At 42.1% G+C, this 10,728-nt stretch overlaps 1 long non-coding RNA gene across 1 annotated transcript in view; it reads right to left on the bottom strand.

Moving 5' to 3' along the window:
* Window positions 1-797: 797 nt before the first annotated feature.
* The window catches only part of LOC144379110 (uncharacterized), a 162,182-nt gene continuing 152,251 nt past the window's right edge, over window positions 798-10,728 (bottom strand). The window contains exons 3-4 of the long non-coding RNA XR_013441383.1: window positions 3,692-3,812; window positions 798-2,329 (exon numbers count right to left, since the gene is read on the bottom strand). This is a non-coding gene — a long non-coding RNA (uncharacterized LOC144379110). The remainder of the gene's footprint in view (window positions 2,330-3,691; window positions 3,813-10,728) is intronic.

Here is a 10,728-nt window from a genome sequence, read left to right as displayed (position 1 = left end):
TATCTTCTCTTTCTCACCTCCAGGACTAGAAGCTTGCAAACTACATTTTTACAACTCCTTTGCTAGCTGAATTCTACTTACGTCTGCCAACTGGAGCCATTCACAGAAATTAGAAGGTGTGAAAAGATAGAAGCCATTATGTTTATGGTAGGCCCTCTCTCAACAACAGTGTCAGGGACTCCAGCTCAGTAACAGCAAAGGGTGACCTCTTACTCCTCCAATCCTGCCAAGAGTTCCAACACTACCTCCAGCAGCTATAGGTGAGTAGGTTCCTGCTGGGAACAGCCAGCACGTGACGATGAGCTCTTGGAGCTGCCCGCAGTTGTGTAGGGTGAGTGGTGTGGGCTCACATGAGAACTGGCTCCCACAGAGAGTGGTAACAGCTTTCTATAGTTCTGGATTTCTGGAAACACCACTTGCCCCATTGCTCTTCCAGCCTTTGTAACAATTTGGTAACCTAATTTCCCATATTAGACCTCCTTCATTTTGAAATACCTAGAGTTTCTGCTTCCTTCTTTAGAAACTGATGGATACAGCCATGGCCAGGCCTGCTGCCCTGAAACCCTGTAACGAGAGGGCAAGACATAAAACACAGAAGTCACTAGGCTTGTGACTGTGGTTCAGGAATAAGCCTCTTCAGACCGGTGCTATCCAACAGAAATACAGCATGAGCCACACTAAAAACTTTTTTCTAGCCGGCGCATTTTTATAAAATAAAAAGGATCAGGTGAAATTCAGTTTAGTAACATGTTTTCTTTTACCCAACATATCCAAAACGTTATCACTTCCACATGTAATCAACATAATGCAATTATTAATGAGATTTTTGACATTCTTTTTTTTTCATATAAATTCTTGAAATCCAGTGGCATTTTGCACTTAAACACGTGTAAATCAGACTAGCCACACCTGAGTCCCAGTATGTGTGGTTAAGACTTTTGTACTAGACAGCAGAGCTTTATGTCCACAGGGCTGATACGGCACACTCACCTCCTACCAACCCGAAAACAGTCTAAAATGCAGTGATCTTGTGCCTCAAAACTCTGACCAGGAGGATTCCTCATGGTGTGGGTTGCTGAGATTCCTGAACTGTGAGGAATGAGGGGGGACCAGACATCACTGCCCAGTGTACCAGCCCTTGGCTTGGGTTAATGCTTTGCTGGAGCCATCTTGAAACTCTTAGTGATGTTTAAACAAGAGATCCCACATTACCTTTCGGTACTGAGCCCCTCAAGTTACATTGCTGATTTTGCCTTTTGGACTAATCTTGTAGTTTTCTTTCTTTTTAAAAAAATTCTACTCTTTGTGTTTGACTTTCTGGGGGCTTCCTTAAATTTCTATTCTAATTCTTCCTTTGAATCTTTCACCATTGCTATGCTATTAATTTCCAAGAAGTCCTTTCTAACCTCTGAATACTCCTTTCTTAATGGCACCTTTTTTTTCAGATATGCAATACCTTTTCTTTTTCTTTATCCCGAGATTATTATTGATGATTTCTTTAAGTTTCCTTTAGCTTCTTATATTTTCTCTAAGTTCCTCCTTTTTTTCTATTTTGTCTGGGCTCAATAATTTATGTTAGAAGTAAAAGTAGATGCATTTGGTTTGGAAAAGACTAAGGACTTTTATCCTCTGAGGCAAGAAAGACCGAGGTAGGGGACGATACAAACATTTTAAGTGCAGAAGAGGCAACACAGGGACGCTCACGGTGAGACAAACTTCCCCTCTGGAAAGCAGGAGAATTTGTCTCTCAAACTGTGAGGTACTGTAAGGGCAAGAGCTGAAGATCAGAAGGAAATACTTGGAATATCTGCATCGCAGGAATCAACAAATGTTGAAAGCCCTGAGTGGCAGTGAGGGCTCATCTAAAGTCCAATAGCCTAAATTTGCTGCTGGCCCAGTCCCCAGTGTGGTGACCTCCAGTTAGTCTTGGCCGGATGGGGTGCCAGACAAGATCGCAGTTGAGGATGTCAGCCAAGGCTAGGGGGTGGGGGGTAAAGAAGAGAGGAATGGCGGAGGGGTCAGAGTCTGAGACAGGGAGCTAGCCCTGGTAAGATGAGGCACCGAAAGAAAGCCTAGCCGGAATCATGTTCCCTGAGTTTTTCAGAAAGTGAGGAGCCTGTTCTTCAGGCCTGAGGGAATGGAAGAGCTAGCTGTGGTCAAGGGAGCATAGCAAAGTGAAACAATTCCTCGGTATGGAGTCAGAAGGCATGGCTTCACATCCTGGCTTGGCTGGACATGGGAAAGGTCACAAGCATCCCGCTTCATGGCTGTGAATGGAGGAAGTTGGATTTTGATCTCCACGTCCCCTTCAGTCTCAAATCTGGTAGTTCTAGAACAGATTACAGTCAAAGAGGGAAATTTCAGTTACGACATATCACATTAGCCCTATGGAGAAACCCCCTTGGCTCATTTACAGGAAAAACAAGTGTAAAACCCCTGGCAATGCAGGGCCTGCTGCAGAGTCCTCTCCAAGGGACAGATGTGGACCATTACATCACTCGCCCGTCGCCTCGCGCAAGCCCGCACCTGTTGACCGCAACCACCAGATGGCGCTGTTGCTCTAAAATCTAGCGCATTCCTTGGCCTGGAGGTCCTGGGAAAACCTGACCTGAATCTAAAACTTCCCTAATCACCGCATTTGATTCGAAAGCAAAACAGCAGAAAAATACTGCGCATCACAACGAGGTCGGAGTATAGCCCTTCACGGTACTGCGTGGCCCGTAGGCAAGTCATCGGTGGTTATTTAAAGTTTGATTTTAGGAAAATGACTTCAAAATGCAGAGACTTTGGGGAGCAGGTGAGCCTGGGCCGGCGTTCCTCCCCTCAGTCCCCGACGTGGAGCTTTCCTGAAGCTGCCGCGGCGTGGCTACGCGGAGGTGGCGAGCTCCCGGGACCCACGCAGCGTCTGTCTGCGCAGTGCCCAGATGGCAGAGGCTGCAGAGGCCTCCAGAAACCTGCGGCAATGTTGCATTTCTCCAACTCTGGCCCGCCACCCTCCCTCACCACCCCAGCTCCGGGGCTGCAGCCACTTCTGGGCTCTGGCCACCCTGCACCCCGAGGGGGCGGTGTGCAGTGGCCGCGGGAGCTGGTGGCAAGGGAAGAGGCCCTCGTTGAGAGGCCCAGTCACCCGGGAGGGCCTAATCACACACTCGAGGAGTCCAGGGAGCCCAGGGCGTGCTTCCCGTTGGTATTTTGGGGAATTACTATGGGCTGTCAGCCCCGGGGGCCAAGTCCCCCGCGCGTCCCGGGTGGCGTGTCCCCTGCGCGTCCCCGGTGGCGTGTGCGTTCCTGGGCAGGTGGGCCCGGCAGCACTGGAGGCTGTGGCCTGAGCTGGGCCCGCTGGCTCCCCGGAGGCCTGAGCAGGCTCCCGCGCGACCTGGCGCGGCCATCCCCGGGCTCGGGGCTCCCTCCCCGCGGGCGCCCCGCACTCCCTGCAAGCGCCCCGCACTCCCTGCCAGCACTGGGCTGGGCTTTCCCTCTGCGGCGGCGGCAGCAGCTTTATTGGCCCCTTGCTCCTGCCGGGGTCAGGTGCTCCGCGCGGATCTGGGCCGTGGACATGCAAAGGCTGATGAATTTTTCATAGCGATTCACTCGGCTGTCGATCTGAAGGCAAGGCGGCCTCTGGGACAGGAGCCATTAAGGACCCGGTTGTGCGGGGGCAGCTTCTCCCACGACCGCGCTAATTACTGACCTGGGAGAGGGGCCGCGTTGGTCCCACCAGTGCTCTTCTTCGTCCTTTTCGACCCTGTTTGATTCTCCAGGGAAAGCTGGGCCTAGGAATTCCGTGGAAGGAGCCAGGCGTGGTGTAAGCGCTGAAAGGCAGAGTAGGGGCGCCGGTTCCATTTAATCGCCTTAGTGGAGAGCCCCACCTGAGCTCAGCCTAGAGAAGGAGCTTGGGCATCGTCACATCCCTGCCCTCGAGGAGAAGATTCCTAGCTCCCGGGAAATAGGGCTCACAAAGGAAGGGTGAAACAGTTGAATGAAAATGTTTGAGATTTGTACCAAGGGCGGGTTAAATGGGACTGACTGTGAGCCGCACAGGGGTTCAGAGGAGGGAAGGTGGAGCAAGGACAGAGGTAGTGAAGGGAAAGGAAAAGAGCCAAACACAAGGCCAAGAAAAGAGGCAGACCAAGGACTGGGTCTAACTTTGGGTGTGCGGTGGGAGAGAACACTGTGCTGTGTTAGTCAGACAGCTGGCCTACTGTGTGTCTAGAACTGGTATTTTCTTAAAGCCCCATCTGCCCTCATTATAGAACAGTTTGAAAATACAGATAAATAGGGGTGCCTGGCTGGCTCAGAGGGTGGAGCATGTGACTCGAGCTGGGGGTGGGGTGGTGAGTTGGAGCTCCACCTTGGGTGTAGAGATGACTTAAGAAAAAACAAATCTAAAAAAAAAAAAAATACAGATAAGTGAAGGAAAATCATTACCCAGAGAACAGCACTGGTTTTTAGTTTTTGTTTTGGTTTGGTTTGGTTTGGTTTGGTGGTGGGGGTGGGTTCTACTCAAGTTTTTTGCCTAGTTGTATGTTTAAAATACATACATATGTAACATATGTAGTGTATGTTAAATATTTTTACATTTACGTACTTAAAAAACAATTTCTCGTTATATAAAGTAGTATATATCTTTGTAAATTTTTGGAAAATAAGGGACAATATGAAGACAAAAATAAAAATCACCTAGATTCCAAGGATATTATAATTCTTTGGTGTGTTTCCTTAAAACATTTTTTTCTGTGCATGTTTGATTACACTGAGACCGTATGATACTTATTAATTTTTATACCTGGTGAATATACAAGTTTTACTAGAAGGCTATGTGAAAAGGGTCTCCTAATCTCAAGGTAGGAAGTATCTCAAGGTTTCTGAGTGGTCCACTGAGCTCCCCCACCCCCAAACACTTGAAGTGAGAGAAACAGTGAGGGTTTGGGACTCACAACACTCCAAAGGCATCCCTGAAGGTCTTCCTCACAAATCATCCCAACTTCCCATCCCCCCTTGGCCTCTGGTTGTAGAGACAGTTCAAACGGTGACATCCCTTCTCAAGCACTTAGTCAGAAAATCTAGGCAGACATTGCTTTGTAGCTATCATTCTTTCTGGTGTCTTGCCCAAAATATTAATTTAATGAATTTTAGCACCTGTTACAAAGCAAGAAAAATCCGACTGCAGTGGAGAGTTCTTCCTCTGAAATGTTAAATGCAAAAGGAGTATGGACCAACATCTGTAGAATTTTGACGAAAAGGTGTTTGTGAACCAATAATTTTGTTCTGCTTCAAATTATCCTCCACATTCAAAGCTAACAGAAAGATATTTTTATTAAATAAGAAAATATACCACCTGGTACATTTCTTGGGGGAAAAAAACTTGAAGGGGATTTCCATTTCTGTCTGTGAAGGAGTAGTTTGTATCAGAATAACCCTCATGCTGAAGAACTGTGAAAGCTGACTAAAATAAAATGTAAAATAGTCTGAAAGCATCAAAGAGCAATCAAGGTTGCCAGGATTCAAAGGATCAAGATGCTAGACAGGAGAGGAATCTGTTGAAGTGAGTCCTTTCTTTACAGCTGTTTTGTTCCCCTGGAGCATTTGCTGATGCAGGTCATGGGTGCAGAACCCAGACAGAAAGTGGCAGCTCATAGCTTGCCACAGACAAAAAAGTTTAGAGTAGAAGGTTGCCAGGACTTGATGGGCCATGAACACGGAGTAAAGGGAATTGAGTCTGCAGGCAATTTCTCTTCACGGCATTTCTGGATTTCCAAGCTGTGCATGTGAAAAGTGAAAGGCCAAGCAACCAAACAAAAGCAGCTGCTAAGAGGCTTAAAAGCTGAGCGAAGATGCTGTCTTGCTCATGGGGTTGGGTAGACATGACTTTCAGTTCAGACCACGGAAGAGGAGGAGTCCTGGAAACACTTTGGGCTGTCAGTTGAGACCCCAAAGATTAAGCCACGGGAGTAAGGGCAAACAGCCAGGGGGCAGCCTTCACAGAACATCCAGTATGGGTCCAAAAGGCCCCAATTCTTGCCAGGATGCAGACAGACTGCTTCATGTACTTTATCTTTTGCCACAAGCCAAGTGAGGCCTTTCTGGGGAAAGAGAGCCTATTGTAGGGCAACACAATGTTTTGTATTCAGCCCATATTGACCAGGGAAGAAATCAGGAGGGAAAGAGACACTGGCTGGCAAGATGGAGCAAAGGGGAGTTGTTGCTGTATGGGGGAAGTGACTGTGCTTCCCTGGAGGGTTATAGGATGCTCCTTCATGGGCCAGATGTGGTCTGTGTGGGAGGGAGAGCCGGCCGGCAGCCATTTTAAGGTCTGCTCAAGAGGCCTAGCTGGATGAAATAATGTACTCCAACTGTGAGAGTCTGTCCAAGGCAAACTGCCAGAGGACCCGGGGCTGAGGGGAAGCAGCCAGTTGAGTTGGGAAGAAAGATCCCTGGGTCAGGAGTTGCTGTTGGAAAAATCCAATGGGGGAATCGTTCAAGCGCCCAAGAAAATGTCCATGAGAGAAAAAAAACAGCCAGCCATACATCCAGCACAAAAATGGTTCTGCTCTTGCCTGATTCCTTTTTCCTAATCCCTTCTTCCTTGGTCCTAATCCAGGGATGATCAAAGACCAATGTTGGCAAACTGTGGCAGGTGGGGGGAAGGAGAAGAGGGACAATGCCCAGCTCCAGATTTCCCTCCGAGGTAACTAGAGGAGACAAGATCTGACATTAAATGAAAGGGCTTTGATAATTGTCAGGGACTGACTATTTTAGTTTCTGAATGGCAGTTGTGTTTGCAACTTAAAGTGACAGTGGGATCTAAGAGTGAGTGGAGATGTCATGGACACTGACGCGTGTTCATCGGAGGGCCACCAGGTACACTGAAGAAACACAAATAAATCATTCCTGGGGGACAACATTCTTCTATAAGCCCCTCTGAATTCCCATGGTTTAAATATAAGCTCAAAATTAAAATTATAAGCACTCAAGACAACAAGCCATAGCTAATAAGAATTAGCAGAAGTAAACAACAGATTTAGATAATTACTTTAGCTATTAGATTGCTCAAATACAGAAAATAAAATATGAAATTTTTGAAGAAATAAAAAATGGAATCACCAAAATGAGTTAAGAACAAGAGACTAACAACAATGACTAGAAAGATTTGAAAATTAGCAAACAGAACCTAGAAATAAAAAATATAGTAATTAAAATTAGAACTCAATGTGTATTTCTAACATGTTACATACAATCTAAAATAATTCATTAGGGGCGCCTGGGTGGCTCAGTTGGTTAAGCAACTGCCTTCGGCTCAGGTCATGATCCCGGAGTCCCGGGATCGAGTTCCGCATCGGTCTCCCTGCTCAGCGAGGAGTCTGCTTCTCCCTCTGACCCTCCTCCCTCTCATGCTCTCTGTCTCTCATTCTCTCTCTCTCAAATAAATAAATAAAATCTTTAAAAAATAAAATAAAATAAAATAAAATAAAATAATTCATTAACTAGAAGAATGTTTCTGCTCTTTTACCCACATAGAGTAAAGAAAGGAAAAAAATATAGAAGAGAGGTATTGTAATCATGGAAGATAAAATGGAAAGGTCTAACATATGTCTAATCAGAGTTCAAATGAGATAATAGAGAGGATGGGGGTGGGGGAGAAGCTATTTTTCCATGAGTATAGGAGAAATAAGCAGGGTAAATAAAATATATTTTATTATAGAATTTCACTGAATTCTCAGAAAGAAAAGATACGTCATCTACAAAATACAGAAAATTATTAACATCAGAATTCTCATCAGCAACAACGGAAGCCAGAGGATAGTAAAACTTTAAAATCAAAATCTCCAAATTGACACGAGTGAATAACTACCTAAAATTCTAATTCAAATGAAACAACCTCTGAAAATGCACAATATAATGTTGTTTTTTTTAATACAAACAAGAATAGAGAGAGTTTGGCTTTAAGAAACTTACACTAAATGAATTTCTGAAGGATGCTTTAGAAAGAAGGAAAATGATACCAGAAGAATACCAATAATTAACTGTTTAAAGTAATAATGTTAGTAATGTTTTATATGTGGGTCTTTAAAAAACAGGATAAACTAAAATAATGGAAAACAATAGCATATAAGTTGTGAGGGAAGAGAATGGAGCTAAGGTTTTTGTATTTCTCAGGAGGAGGGTAGAGTTTTTTTTCCAACTTTACTGAGATATAAGATCATATAACATTGTGTAAGTTTAAAGTGTACAGTGTGATGATTTGATATATGTATATTTTTCAAAATGATCATCACAGTGAAGTTAGTTAACATTTCCATCTCTTCACATAATTATAATTTGTGTGAGTGTGCTGTAAATATTTAAGAATTTATTCTCTTAGCAACTTTCAAGTTTATAATACAGTATTGTTAAGTATAGTCATGCTGTATATTAGATACCCAGAACTTATTCGTCCTATAACTGGAAGTTTGTACACTTGACCAACATTTCGTTTTTTCTGTTAGTTCCTGGCGACCATCATTCTACTTTCTGTTTCTATGAATTTGGCTCTTTTTAGATTCCACATATAAGTAAGATCATACAATATTTTTCTTTCTCTGTCTATTTCATTTAGCATAATACCCTCAAGTTCCACCCATTCTGTTGAATATGGCAAAATTTCCTTTTTTTAATGACTAAAAATATTCCAATGAATGAATATATATATATGTAGTTTCTTTCTGTCTATTCAGGTAGGAGGGTGGAGATTTGATTAACTTTTGACATTGTTAAGTTTGCGTGATAAAATTTTAGGAGTAAGCACTGAAAGATTAATAATAAAGTTTATAATTTTCAAATTAGAAGAGGGGAAGATTGAGTAAGAAAAAAACAAAGCTCAATCAATCTAAAAGCACAAAAGGAGAGAAAAAAAGCATGGAAAATGCAGGATAGCTGGAAACACAAGGTAGTATTTTTTATATGGTTGGAATAAATACAAATATTTCCATAATTACAATGAATATAAGGGACTAAACTTATTAATTAAAAGGCAGAGCTTAATCAGATTGGGTAAAAAACAAAATCCACTTATTTGAATTTTGGAAACAATAAATCTACAAATTAAAGACATAGAAAGGTTAAAAATAAAAGAATAAACCAGGTCAAAAAACAAAACAAACAGAAGTCCAAAAACCCCATAAATAGCAAAAAACAAAACACCCCAAAGTACTTCTCTTTATGTTAAACAAAAAACAAATTATTAAGGCTATGAAAGTTAACTATGAAACGTTAAAAGAGTCAATTTATAGGTAGTACATAACAATTCTAAATTTATATGCAGTAATGAAGTGGATATAAAATATAGAAAGCAAAAACTACACAAGTTCAAGGAGAAATGCAAAAATCCTCTGTCATAATGAGAGATTTCAAACTACCTGTCTAGTATTTGAAAAATACATAAAAACAAGTAGAGAAGATTAGAAAACATAGTTAAGAATTTGAGTTAATGGATATAAATTGAGTCCTGTACCCAATAACTGGAGAACACATATTCTCAAGAGTACACTCAGTATTTGCAAAAAATGACATATAATGGTCCTCAAAGCAAGTCTAGAAAAACTTCAAAGAAGTCAGAGAGACATAAAAAGAATTATAATAAAAACATTAAACACCAAAATGTGAGGATGAAGCTAAAAGAGTATTTTGAGGACAATCTAAGTGATTATACAAGAATTATTGATAAGTGTTTGCTTATTGCCATTTTGTTCATTTTTTTCTGGCTTTTTTTTTTTTTTTTTTGTAGTTTCTCTCTGTTCCTTTCTTCTTCTCTTTGTCCCTTCCCTGTGGTTTGATGACTTTCATTAGTTTAGGTTTAGATTTCTTTCTAATTTTCTTTTGTGTATTTATTATAATTTTTTGCTTTGTGGTTCCTGTGAGGTTCACAATGTATCATTCTATGTGTATAACAGTCTATTTTAAGCTGATAGCAACTTACGTTTGCATGCATTCTGAAACTTTACATTTTTACCAACCTGCCACATTTTATGTTTTTTATTATTATTTTTTTATTAACATATAATGTATTATTTGTTTCAGGGGTACAGGTCTGTGATTCATCAGTCTTACACAATTCACAGCACCCACCATAGCACATACCCTCCCCAATGTCCATCACCCAGCAGCCCCATCCCTCCCACCCGCTTCCGCTCCAGCAACCCTCAGTTTGTTTCCTGAGATTACGTTTTTGATGTCACTTTTTATATCACTTTTATGTATCTCTTAACTAATTGTTGTAGTTATAGTTACTTTCACTACTTTTCTCTTTTAACCCTCTTAGTAGCTTTATAAGAGATTAATCATTACCTTTCTTATATATTTACCTTTTCCAGTAAGATTTTTACTGTCATAGGGACCCCTGGGTGGCTCAGTCGGTTAAGTGTCTGCCTTCGGCTCAGGTCATTATCCCACGCTCCTGGGATTGAGTCCTGCATCAGGCTCCCTGCTCACTGGGGAGCCTGCTTCTCCCTCTCCCTCTGCCATTCCCCCTGCTTGTGCTCTCTCTCTGTGTCAAATAAATAAATAAATAAATAAATAAATAAATAAATAAAATCCTTAAAAAATAAAGATTTTTACCTTCATATACTTTCATGTTATCAATTAGTGCCATTTCTTTTCAGCTTAAACAAGTCCCTTTAATATTTCCTGTATGGCTGGTTTTGCTTGTCTGGAAAACTCTATCTCTCCCTCAAATCTGAATGCTAATCTTGC

Source organism: Halichoerus grypus, chromosome 9 (assembly GCF_964656455.1).
Source record: "Halichoerus grypus chromosome 9, mHalGry1.hap1.1, whole genome shotgun sequence".
Lineage (NCBI taxonomy): Eukaryota > Metazoa > Chordata > Mammalia > Carnivora > Phocidae > Halichoerus > Halichoerus grypus.
This window is presented reverse-complemented; position numbering and strand designations above follow the sequence as displayed.